This window comes from Hippopotamus amphibius, chromosome 16, assembly GCF_030028045.1.
Source record: "Hippopotamus amphibius kiboko isolate mHipAmp2 chromosome 16, mHipAmp2.hap2, whole genome shotgun sequence".
NCBI lineage: Eukaryota > Metazoa > Chordata > Mammalia > Artiodactyla > Hippopotamidae > Hippopotamus > Hippopotamus amphibius.
In genome coordinates this window covers 46,408,750-46,421,336 of record NC_080201.1, presented here as the reverse complement: position 1 = coordinate 46,421,336, position 12,587 = coordinate 46,408,750, and positions in this window count along the sequence as shown.

The window sequence follows — 12,587 nt, the reverse complement described above, 5'->3', positions numbered from 1 at the left end:
CCCGGAAAACTACACTTCCCAGGAGGCTCCGCGGCCGCGTGATCTCGGCGCACCGCGAGACCACGGCCTAGGCTTTGTGAGAAATTACACCACAGGGCGGCTCCACCCGGGAAACATGCGAAGTCCCGGGTGGACCACAGTCGTCTAGGGCAAACTCTACTTCCCGGAACCAACGGTGGCCTTCTACATGCGCTGTGAAGACAGTGGCGCCCGAGCGGCGAAACTACACTTCCCAGAAAATCCTGCGGCCGCGAAACGGCTTTCGGGTCATTCCTGTGCTCGCACAGATGTTGTCCCGCCTGGACAAGGGCAGCCTTGCTAGTGCGGGACAAGAAGTGGCCTCCACCAGCCGAAGATCTCCTCTCATCCAAAACTTTGCTGCCATGCTGTCCAGCTCGTACAGGTCTTGAGTGTTTGGCGCCCACTTGCCCAGGACTGTATTTCCCAAAATGCCCCGTGTCCGGACTGTCATAACGTGAGCTGTCCGCAGACCAACGGCACTTCCCGGAAGTTTGTAGGGTCACGTCTTCGCTAGGACACTGACAGCCGCTGTGATGTGCATTACACGTCCTCGAAGGAGTATGGATCTTCGGACTTGAGTGAGGGCTTTGAGGACAAAGACCCTCAATCCCGGGGGACAAAACACTCCTCTGACCCTCCTCTGTCCTCAGAAGCCCCTCAGTCTCTGACTTTGCCCAGCCCACCCACACGGGCCCTGGACAAAGATGTATCTAGGCCAGAGCATTCTTACTCTTGGTGTAATTTTGGGTTGTTGTCTTTACTTTCTTTTTTAATTCAATTAGATTTTACTTATTTTTAAATATTATAAATAGTATGACTATGAATTTTCTTGCATATGTCAAGTAGTTATATGCATAAGATTCACTAGGAAGTGCTTCCACCTTGGTATATCTTGTGACTTGGGTATTTAGTCCCTGTAGCAGCAGTGGTTTTTAAAAACATTGTGGCATCAGCTGGATTCCTCTCAAGGCTTAGCGTGTGTAACAAGGAAAGATTTGCCAGTGCAAAGTATGTTCCCATTTATGTCTTTATTAAACAATGACATTTTTTTCAAAGTTGTACCAATTTGTACTCCTACCATAGTTAATAGTTATTTTGGTTGGCAGCTATTAGTGCCAGCCCTTGATTTTTGTGAAACTTTCAAATTTTACAAATCTGGTAGGTATCAAATTATAACTCATTGTGGCCTAAATTTGCATTTCTTTTATCATTAATAAGATTGAGAATCTTTTCATGTGTCTATTGGCTTTAGTATTTACTTCTCTGAGAATTGCACGGGTCTCTTGGTCAATATTCTTTTAGAACAATGACCTTTTTAATATTAAAATATAAGTTACACAGAAAAATGCAAGATTTTAAAGGAGGAATGCAGAGACTAGGATATTAAAATTTTTCCCCTGAGAACCCCGAGCATTGAACTGGATTCAGTAACCAAATAGGTTTTCTGAAGTTTCTGTATAATGTTTCTGGGTGTGAAATCCTTTGATTTTTCTCCTGCTTGGCATTGTTGAGCAGTTTGAATCTGTGAAGTGGCATCTTCCTCTGCACAGCAAAATTTTCTTCTCCATGTATTGCGTCTTCTCCATTCTTTCTCTGTCCTCTTCTTGTGAACTCCGATTAGCTGTTAGGTAGATCTTTTCATTCTATTCTCCTCCATCTTTCAGTCTCTGTATTGCAATCTGGATGATTTATTCTTATTTATTTAACATTCATAATTCCCTTTCTGGGGATTTTTTTTTTAATTTTCAATTTTTCAAAGATTTTTGCAGTGTGGTGGGCACAGTTGATTCATCATATGCATTTGATAATACCAATAATTGAAGATCTTATGAATCTTTGTAAATTTATTTTTTAATTTCTTTATTCAGTTTGCTTTGTTTCCTTTTTTGGTTGGTTATCTTTGTGTGCCACTCAGTCCTTGAAAAGAGATGTTATTGGGCTCCCCAATATCCTTGGATGCAAATGCCTGTCTTTTCTAGAGATTATATAGTTTTATTTTCAGACAAGATCTGGGATTACTTCCACCCTGGAACCACTTTAAATCTAAGACAAAAAGCCCCTGCTCAGACCTTCTAGAAAATCTTATATAGGAATTCCTCATTGATGCTGCTTTTCCTCATGAGCTTCTTGGGAGAATTATGAAAACTTCTCATTATGGGTCCTTAGATATCTGGGACATAAATTATGTTTATGAGGAAGGGGGGTTAATATTAAAGGACTAGATGTGACTGGGGCAAAGGTGAGAAGCTATTTCAATAGCTTCTGTTTCAATAGCTATTTATTACCAGTGCTTAAGGAAAATTACTTCAAAGCTGAACCCCTAACATATGAGTGCTCCATGATTTGCATTTTTAACAGAAAGGAGGGAGGCACTCTGATGAATAGAGACTAAGGAAGAGAAATCCAGGGGCAGATGGAGTGGGGACTCAGGCATAAGTAAACCAGTTTTAAACAAATATGCCAGTCACTTGAGAAAGAAAATAAGGCCAAGAGAGATCAATAAGGAGGCAGGAAAATACGTTACATGCCATACTGAACCTGCTCTCCTCCACTAGCCCTGAGCTGCCTTCTTTCCCTTTTCTATTAGGCAATATTTACAATAAATGATTTTGCTATTGGAATTTATCTGTTCAAGGGCACATTTTAGAATATGAATTGGAAGAAGAAAAGCCAGTTCATGTTGATGCTGAAACTGTTCCAAGACTCAGAGTGATGAGGAAGTTTGGAACTCTCAGCTTCCAAAGACATCAAAAAATCACATGTATTTGCCATAGGGAGAAACTCCTGCTGAGACCTCTGGTAGAAATCTTTGTCCTTGTTCCTGGCTCATTCTCCATCTATCACTTTGTAAGAAGCCTACACATCCCACTATGGACCAAAGTTTTAAATCTAAGAGCCTGGTCCTAGTTCTCTTGTCACTGGTTTGAAGACCTGTCCATTCCCAATCTGGCCCAAGCCTGACCCTGGAATGCCCAATGTAGAACCTATGCAGAGCCTCCAACAAGACATATGTGTTCTCTCCTTCCATCCTTGAGGACCTCTGACATCCCACATCTCTGATTATTTATATGACTAGTATCAGGTAACACCAGACTGAAGGGTGAACTCAGTAGAAGTGTCAGGTGTGCATATGTTTGACCAATAGTATACAGCCTTTGCTTGATAGGTTGGCTGGATTCCCTAAGGAAAACTAAGGACAGGTATCAAGGGCACTGTCTGTGGCTATGATGGGGACGAGTGTGCCCATCTCACTTCTTTTCCTCCCTCTTAGAGCATGGAGGAATTGGAGTACGTCTTGTTTTACCTCCATAAGAAGGGATTTCATTTAGACTTTAAGCCTGAGAGTACCCTTGGGGGCTTACTAGGTAGAGAGCTCAAGTTTTTCCTACTTGTTGATTTTGCATGATTTCTCAAAAAAAACAAATGGCTTTTGGGAGGTGAACCCCAATATGTACCTTAGTCTGGGAAAGTACATGGATGGAAGGAAAGTGTCACTGTTCTTTTTACAAAACTTCAATAAACACTATTACAACATTTAGAAAAAAAAATTTAAATCATTCTATTTACCCATAGAAAATGACTTATCATGCTAATCTGTTGCAAGAAAGGTATCATTTATTTTAAAATATAGATTTATATTATGTGTACTCTCATATTCTTTTTGACTCAGTCCATTGTGAATCTTACAATATTAGCAACATACAACCTATGTTATCATTCAAATGTCCACGGTTCTGTATCAGGAATCACAACAGCAATAGAGTCCAGTGCCCTCCCCTTGATGAGCATTTGCTTTGTGCTCAAGTTTTTACTCAAATTTGTGAAGAATATCCTTGTACATACATCGTTGCATATGTACTTGTTTTAAGTGGTAAATCCCTAGATTCTCTATTACTGGTCAAAGAATTTACCTGTCTCTGGGCTTCTTTAATACATACCAGCAGAGTGCCCCTGTGAAGGCTATTCTATTTCATGTTTCGTCTTTAGGAGGAAGTCTGGAGCTTTTTAGAATCTAGTTCCAAGATTTCAGGTAACTGGTGAAGGGATCTACCTGTTTCTGGAACTCCTTTTCGGTGTATTCTCTTCCACCCAAAGTGTAGGAGGGAGACAGCAGGTGGGGCTCTGGGCTACCTGTACCGAGTGCAGATTGAGGGCCACAGACACAAATAAGGCTCTTTCCTGTGAGCTGCCAGTGGGTCCGTGTCATTCACGAAATGCTTCTAAAGGCAATACTAAAGGCATGAAAGATTCCTGTGTTGCATCTTTTGAGGCTGTAGTGATCTGTACCAACTGGGGGTACCGAGGCATCTTTTGGCTCAGCACATTCCCTAAGTGGGGAAAAGGACCCCAGGACATTGTCGGAAAGAAGTTGAGCATAACATTCTCCACCAGTGCCCCTGAGAAGCTGCCCTGGCCCAAGTTTTAGAGTATCCCCGGTCTGGTTCCACTTTCAGAGGATTCTGCCAACTTAAATTCAGTCCTGTTTCCAGAGCCCTCTCTGCCACAGCACCTTCATCAGTGTTCAGTGAAGGAGGAGTCCCAATAACGTTCTTTTGTCTATCTTATGTCCTCCGTGACAGACATAAAGTTGATACTCAGTAAATGTTACATGTACCCTGCTCTGGTGGTTAATTTTATGTGTCAACTTAGTTAGGCTATGGTGCCCAGACTCTCAGTCAAATATTAGTCTAGATGTTGCTGTGAAGGTGTTTTTTAGATGAGATATCAACATATATCATTAAATCCGTAGACTCTGAGTAAAACAGATTACCCTCCATAATGTGAGTGGGCCTCATCCAACCAGTCAAAGATCTAAAGAGAAAGACTGAGATACCCTGAGGAAGAAGGAATTCTGCCTTCAGTCTCAAACTGCAACATTAACTCTCCCCTGGGTCTCCAGACTGCTGGCAAGAGCTCAGACTTGCCATCCCTCACAACTGTTTGAGCCAATCCATTAAAATAAATATCTCTATCTCTGTCTATCTATCTGTGTATCTACCTATCTAATCTAAACACACAGGCATGCGTACATAGACAAACACACACACCCCTTATTGGTTCGGTTTTTTTCTGGAGAATCCTGACAAACACACCTACCGTCTCACTGAGCTTGTTCTGTGGACTGTCATGCTCTACTGACAATTCACGCTTTACTACTCTGGGTCATCGCTATTAGAAAATTCTTTCTTAACACTAACCTTTATTGACCCTTAAACAGTAAGATCCATAGGCATACATGTGCTGCCTGCAATTATCCCCTCTCTCTCTCTTTAATCAACATTTTTTTTTCTGTCTTTACTAGGTCTTGCCCATCATCTTTCAGATATGCTTAAATATCGGGAATAGTTCACCTTTTAAAAACCCTCTCTTTTCCCAAACCCGCCTCCACCAAATGCACCACTTCTATTCTCAGTAGAAAAGCTTCGTGGAAATTTTTTCTATATTAATTTTCTTTGATTTTCACTTCACAGTCTCTCCAGAACTATGTCATATCAGAGAGCATTCCTATTATTTTCCTGAGACTGCTTTTCTCTAGGTCATAGTGATCTCCATGTTGCTAAATCCGAGAGTCCCTCTTCTGTCACTGTTTCCTGACCTCTTAGCATTTGACACAATTGACAGCTTCCTCATTCTTCAATCTCTTCTCTTGATTCTATGACACTACATTTTTCTTCATTTTTATTTTAATGGCTGTTGCTTCTCAGTTTCCTCTGCTTGTTCTTCATCTCTCTTTTGATCTCTAAACGTTAAAGGGACCCAAGACCATATTTGGCCTCCATTTCCACATTTCCTACATATGTTTCCTTTTGCATTTCCATGTTTTGTTTTGGTTTTTTTGTTTGTTTGTTTGTTTGTTTTTGGCTGCATTGGGTCTTTGTTGCGGTGTGTGGGCTTCTCAGTGGGGTGGATTCTCTTGTTGTGGAGCACGGGCTCTAGGCATGGAGGTTCAGCAGTTGCAGCACACGGGCTCAATAGTTGTGGCACGAGGGCCCTAGAGCACACAGACTTCAGTAGTTGTGGTGCATGGGCTCAGTAGTTGTGGTGCATGGGCTCAGTAGCTGTGGTGCAAGGGCTTAGTTGCTCCACAGCATATGGGATCTTTCCAGACCAAGGATCAAACCCATGTCCCCTGCATTGGCAGGTGGACTCTTAACCACTGTGCCACCAGGGAAGACAAATCCAAACTCTTATGTTGGCTTATACAGGCCTACCTGACTTGGCTCTGCCTCCCTGCATTCTTCTCCTTGCTCACAAAGACACACATGTTAATTCAATGACCTGCCTTCTCTACCTCTCATAAGCCACATTTATGCACATTTAAGCCTTTAAACAAGCCTTTTTGCCTGGAGGCTCCTCCTCATGACCTCACTGCTGTTCTATCTTGTCTTCTAGATCCTTGCTCTGTTGTCACCTTCTCAAATGGGTCGTTCCTCACCACTCTCTCTGCAGGTATCATCTAGTCCCTCTGTATAGCATCCTATTTTAATTATTCACTCAATACTCATCAGTTTTTGTTACTCCTGGTAATTCACTATAGTTTATTATTTGTCAGCAAGCACTTGATTGAAACTTACAGAAAGAAAGAACGGGTCTCTTTTCACCACTGTATCTCCAACATGAAGATCACTGCTGGGGTATTAAAGGTATTTTATAAGTAAGAAAGGAAGGAAGGGAGGGAGAGAGGGAAGAAGGAGAAGAAGAAAGAAAGAAAGAAAGAAAAAGAAAAAGAAAGAAAGAAAGAAAGAAAGAAAGAAAGAAAGAAAGAAAGAAAGAAAGAAAGAAAGAAGAAAGAAAGAAAGAAAGAAAGAAAGAAAGAAAGAGAAAGAAAGAAAGAAAGAAAGAAAGAAAGAAAGAAAGAAAGAAAGAAAGAAAGAAAGAAAGAAAGAAAAAGAAAGGAAGAAAGAAAGAAAGAAAGAAAGAAGAAAGAAAGAAAGAAAGAAAGAAAGAAAGAAAGAAAGAAAGAAAGAAAGAAAGAAAGAAAGAAAGAAAGAAAGAAAGAAGAGAAAGAAAGAAGAGAAAGAAGGAAGAGAGAGGGAGAGGGAGGAAGGGAAGAAGGAAGGAAGGGAGGAAGGAATCTTATATGTTTTATCATTTTCCAATCTACCCAACCTTTCCATCCTCCCTACCCTAACCTACTTTAAGATTTTATAGATTTGTCTGTTCTGAGAATTTCATATAAATGCAATCATTTATTTTCCCTTTGTCCCCATACAGTTGATCCTTTTTACTAATTTTGCCCTCCCTCCCCCTTGTGCCTTCTCCTCTGGTAACCACTACTCTGTTCTCTATGTATTTGTCTTTGTTTGATTTGATTTGTTCATTTATTATGTTTTTGTTTATTAGGGTTTTTTATTCCACATATGAGTGAAGTCTTACAGTATTTGTCTTTGTCTGTCTGACATTTCATTTAGCATAATACCCTCAAGTTCCATCCATGTTGTCCCAAATGGAAAGATCTCATCTTTTTATGGCTGAGTAGTATTAGTGTTCCATTGTGTGTGTTTATCTCACATCTTCTTTACCCATTCATCCTTTGATGGCACTTAGGTTGTTTCCATGTCTTGGTTATTGTAAAGAATGCTTCAGTGAACATAGAGGTTCACGTATCTTCTTTGATTAGAGTTCTCATATTCTTTAGATAAATACCCATAAGTGACATAGATGGATCATATGCGAGTATTCTTAATTTTTTCTGAGGGATCTCCATACTGTTTTCTACAGTGGCTGCACCAATTTACATTCCTACAAACAGTGCTGAAGGGTTCCCTTTTCTCCACATCCTCGCAAATACATGTCATTTCTTGTCTTTTTGGTAATACCATCCTGACAGATGTGAGGTGATACCTCACTGTGGTTTTGATTTGCATTTCCCTGGTGATTAGTGATCCTGAGCATCTTGTCATGTGCCTGTTGGCCATCTGTATGTCTTCTTTGGAAAAAATGTCTAATCAACTCCTCTGCCCATTTTTTGAGTTGTTTGTTTTTTTGTCATTGTTTTTGAGTTATATGAGTTATTTATGTATTTTGGATATTAAACCCTTATTGGATGTATCATTTGCAAGTATCTTCTCCCATTTTGTAGGTTGTCTTTGAGTTTTATTGATGATTTCTTTGCTGTGAAGAAGCTTTTTAGTTTGATGTAGTCTCAATTGTTTATTTTTTTGCTTTTATTTCCCTTGCCTGAAGAAACATATACAAAATAATATTGCTAAGACCAATGTAAAAAAGCATACTGCCTATGTTTTTTTAAAATATAAATGTATTATTTATTTATTTATTGGCTGCGTTGGGTCTTTGTTGCTGCGTGTGGGCTTTCTCTAGTTGTGGCGACCAGGGGCTACTCTTTGTTATGGTGCGCGGGCTTCTCAGTGCTGTGGCTTCTCTTGTTGCAGAGCACGGGCTCTAGGTGCACAGGCTTCAGTAGTTGTGGCGTGTGGGCTCAGTAGTTGTGGCACACGGGCTTAGTTGCTCCACGGCATGTGGGATCTTCCCGGCCCAGGGATCGAAACTGTGTCCCCTGAGTTGGCAGGTAGATTCTTAACCACTGTGCCACCAGGGAAGTCCCTCAAAGCCACTTTTTTAAAAATCCATTATTTCTTCATGATGCAATAAACTGTCATTATTATATCTTAAACTATCTTTGACTTTATCCACGTGTTTTCTCTTCGGTCACAATGACCACCTAAATATTTCCCCACTAAAGACAGAATATTTATTAGCTGGAGACTTACACCTGGTGAGAACGATCCTCCTTATAGTTCCTCTTTTTCAAAATTTCCTTGGTTGACTTCAAGAATTTACTTTGGGGGGTAAACTTTAAGTCAATCTTCATTAGAACAAAGATTAATTTAGATGGATTTGGGAATAGTTGACATTTCTACAATGTCAATTCATCTCATACAAGAATATGATGTAGCCCTTTGTTCAAATTTTAGTTTGTGTTGTTCAACAAAATTTTAGACCTTTTTAGGATGACCTGAACACTTAATACTAAGTCTAGCAGAGTGTCCAGCACTTGGCAGATGTAAAATCAAAGTGTAGAATGAACAAATGTGTGAATTTAAATGCTTGAGTTCAGCCAGCAGGTCAAAGAAGGGTCAGGGCTCAAGGCCCTGGCCACTTAGCCCCAAATCACAAGTTCAGCTCCTGGAATGACATTATGCCTGCCCAACCAGAAGGAAGAGAGATTTTACCAGTTATGCCACTCTTTTCGTGGGCCATGCTTACTGTAGTCTGACATTGCCCTAGACCCTAGGAAGCAGAGGTAAAACCTCGTCCCTTCCCTGTAGCTTCACAAGTCTCCTACTGGTACTGCAGTTACCCATTTAATGCTTTTAGAAATAGGCTCGGAGGGTTTGGGACGTGTGTCCTGCAATTAAGACTTCAGAGCCTTTCAGATGCAGAAAAAGCTTTTGACAAAATTCAACATCCATTTATGATAAAAGCTCTCCAGAAAATGGGCATAGAAGGAAATTACCTCAACATAATAAAAGCCATATATGAGAAACCAAAAGCCAACATCGTTCTAAATGGGGAAAAACTGCAAGAATTCCCTCTAAGAACAGGAACAAGACAAGGGTGTCCACTCTCACCATTATTATTCAACATAGTTTTGGAAGTTTTAGCCACAGCAATCCAAGAAGAAAAAGAAATAAAAGGAATCCAAATTGGAAAAGAAGAAGCAAAAGTGTCACTCTTTGCAGATGACATGATATTATACATAGAAAACCCTAAAGACTCTACCAGAAAACTACTAGCACTAATTGATGAGTTTAGTAAAGTAGCAGGATACAAAATTAATGCACAGAAATCTCTTGCATTTCTATACACTAACAATGGAAGAGCAGAAAGAGAAATTAAGGAAACTCTCCCATTCACCATTGCAACAAAAAGAATAAAATACCTAGGAATAAACCTGCCTAAGGAGGCAAAAGATCTGTATGCAGAAAATTTTAAGACACTGATGAAAGAAATCAAAGACGACACAAACAGATGGAGGGACATACCATGTTCTTGGATTGGAAGAATCAACATAGTGAAAATGACTGTACTGCCCAAAGCAATTTACAGATTCAATGCAATCCCAAACAAATTACCAATGGCATTTTTCACAGAACTAGAGCAAGAAATCTTACGATTTGTATGGAAATGCAAAAGACCCCAAATAGCCAAAGCAATCTTGAGAAGGAAAAATGGAGTTGGTGGATTCAGGCTTCCTGACTTCAGGCTATACTACAAGGCCATAGTGATCAAGACAGTATGGTACTGGCACAAAAATAGAAAGGAAGATCAATGGAATAGAATAGAGAACTCAGAGGTAAGCCCAAACACATATGGGTACCTTATCTTTGACAAAGGAGGCACGAATATACAATGGAAAAAAGACAGCTTCTTCAGTAAGTGGTGCTGGGAAAATTGGACAGCTACATGTAAAAGAATGAAATTAGAACACTTCCTAACACCATACACAAAAATAAACTCAAAATGGATTAAAGACCTAAATGTAAGGCCAGACACTATAAAACTCCTAGAGGAAAACATAGGCAGAACACTCTATGACAGCCATCAAAGCAGGATCCTTTTGGACCCACCTCCTAGAATCATGGAAATAAAATCAAGAATAAATAAATGGGACCTCATGAAACTTAAAAGCTTTTGCACAGCGAAAGAAACCATAAACAAGACAAGAAGGCAACCTTCAGAATGGGAAAAAATAATTGCCAACAAAGCAACAGACAAAGGATTAACCTCCAAAATATACAAGCAGCTCATGCAGCTCAATACCAAAAAAGCAAATAAGCCAATCCACAAATGGGCAGAAGACCTAAATAGACATTTCTCCAAAGAAGACATACAGATGGCTAACAAACACATGAAAAGATGCTCAACATCACTAATCATCAGAGAAATGCAAGTCAAAGCCACAATGAGGTATCACCTCACACTGATCAGAATGGCCATCATCACAAAATCTGGAAACCACAAATGTTGGAGAGGGTGTGGAGAAAAGGGAACTCTCCTGCACTGTTGGTGGGACTGTAAGTTGGTACAGCCACTATGGAAAACAGTTTGGAGGTTCCTTAAAAAACTACAAATAGAACTACCATATGATCCAGTAATCCCACTACTGGGCATATACCCAAAGAAAACCATAATCCCAAAAGAAACATGTACCATAATGTTTATTGCAGCACTATTTACAATAGCCAGGACATGGAAGCAACCTAAATGCCCATCAACAAATGAATGGATAAAGAAGATGTGGCATATATATACAATGGAATATTACTCAGCTATAAAAAGGAATGAGATGGAGCTATATGTAATGAGGTGGATAGACCTACAGTCTGTCATACAGAGTGAAGTAAGTCAGAAAGAGAAAGACAAATATTGTATGCTAACTCACATATATGGAATCTAAAAATGGTGCTGATGAACTCAGTGACAAGACAAGAACAAGGACGCAGGTGCAGAGAATGGACTAGAGAATTCGAGGTTTGGGGGGGGACCCGGGGGGTGAAGGGGAAGCTGAGACGAAGTGAGAGAGTAGCACAGACATATATATACTACCAACTGTAAAATAGATAGCCAGTGGGAAGTTGTTGTATAGCAAAGGGAGTCCAACTCGAGGAGGGAAGATGCCTTGGAGGACTGGGACGGGGAGGGTGGGGGGGACTCGAGAGAGGGTGGGGGGGGAGTTGAGGGAGGGAGGGAATATGGGGATATGTATATAAAAACAGATAATTGAACTTGGTGTACCCCCCCCAAAAAAAAAAGAATAAGTCATCAGGACATAATGCACAGTGTAGGGGATACAGCCAACACTATTGTAATAACTTTGTAGGGTGACAGCTGGTTACTAGACTTATAACACTGAACATTTCATAATGTATATAAATGTCAAAGCACTATGCTGTACACCCGAAACTAAAACTGATAAAATCTTGTATGTAAACTATATTTCAATTTAAAAAAAGAATAAAATAAATAAATAAATAAATAAAAATTAAAATTAAAAAAAAAAAAAAAAAAAGACGTCAGAGCCTGAGCTTTTTCCATGACATCACTGCCTCTAGGTTAGCTTCTTCCATCCACTCCCTTCCTCCTGGTCCAAGACTTCATGGGGGTCCTGGTCCCAGTGGCAGAACGCAAGGACAGCAGTGGTACTAAGTGTCCCTGAAGAAAGGTCAGACTCCTCAGAAAACATCCACCAAAGAAGTGGAAAATAGTCAATGCCACTGGGAAGTAGAGGGGTCTTGCGATGAACCCACTCAAGTCACCTCCTGAGTCACCCTCCAATAACCGGAGGGACATTTAAAGGACTAGAAGCTCTGCAACTGTGATAAAGGCCAGAGTGGAAGATATGCTATCTGTGGCCACGGACAACACTTTTATCCTTCCAGGCTGGTGAAGTCGGGGGTTAAATACATGTTATTTTTCTTAATCTTCACACATAATCCCCATTTCGCAGATGAGAGAATGGCCCGAGAAAGATACAACAAACTTGTCCATGGTGCCACAGCTTGCCAGGGATAGGGCCTAGGTTTACCCCGGTTCTGACCCCA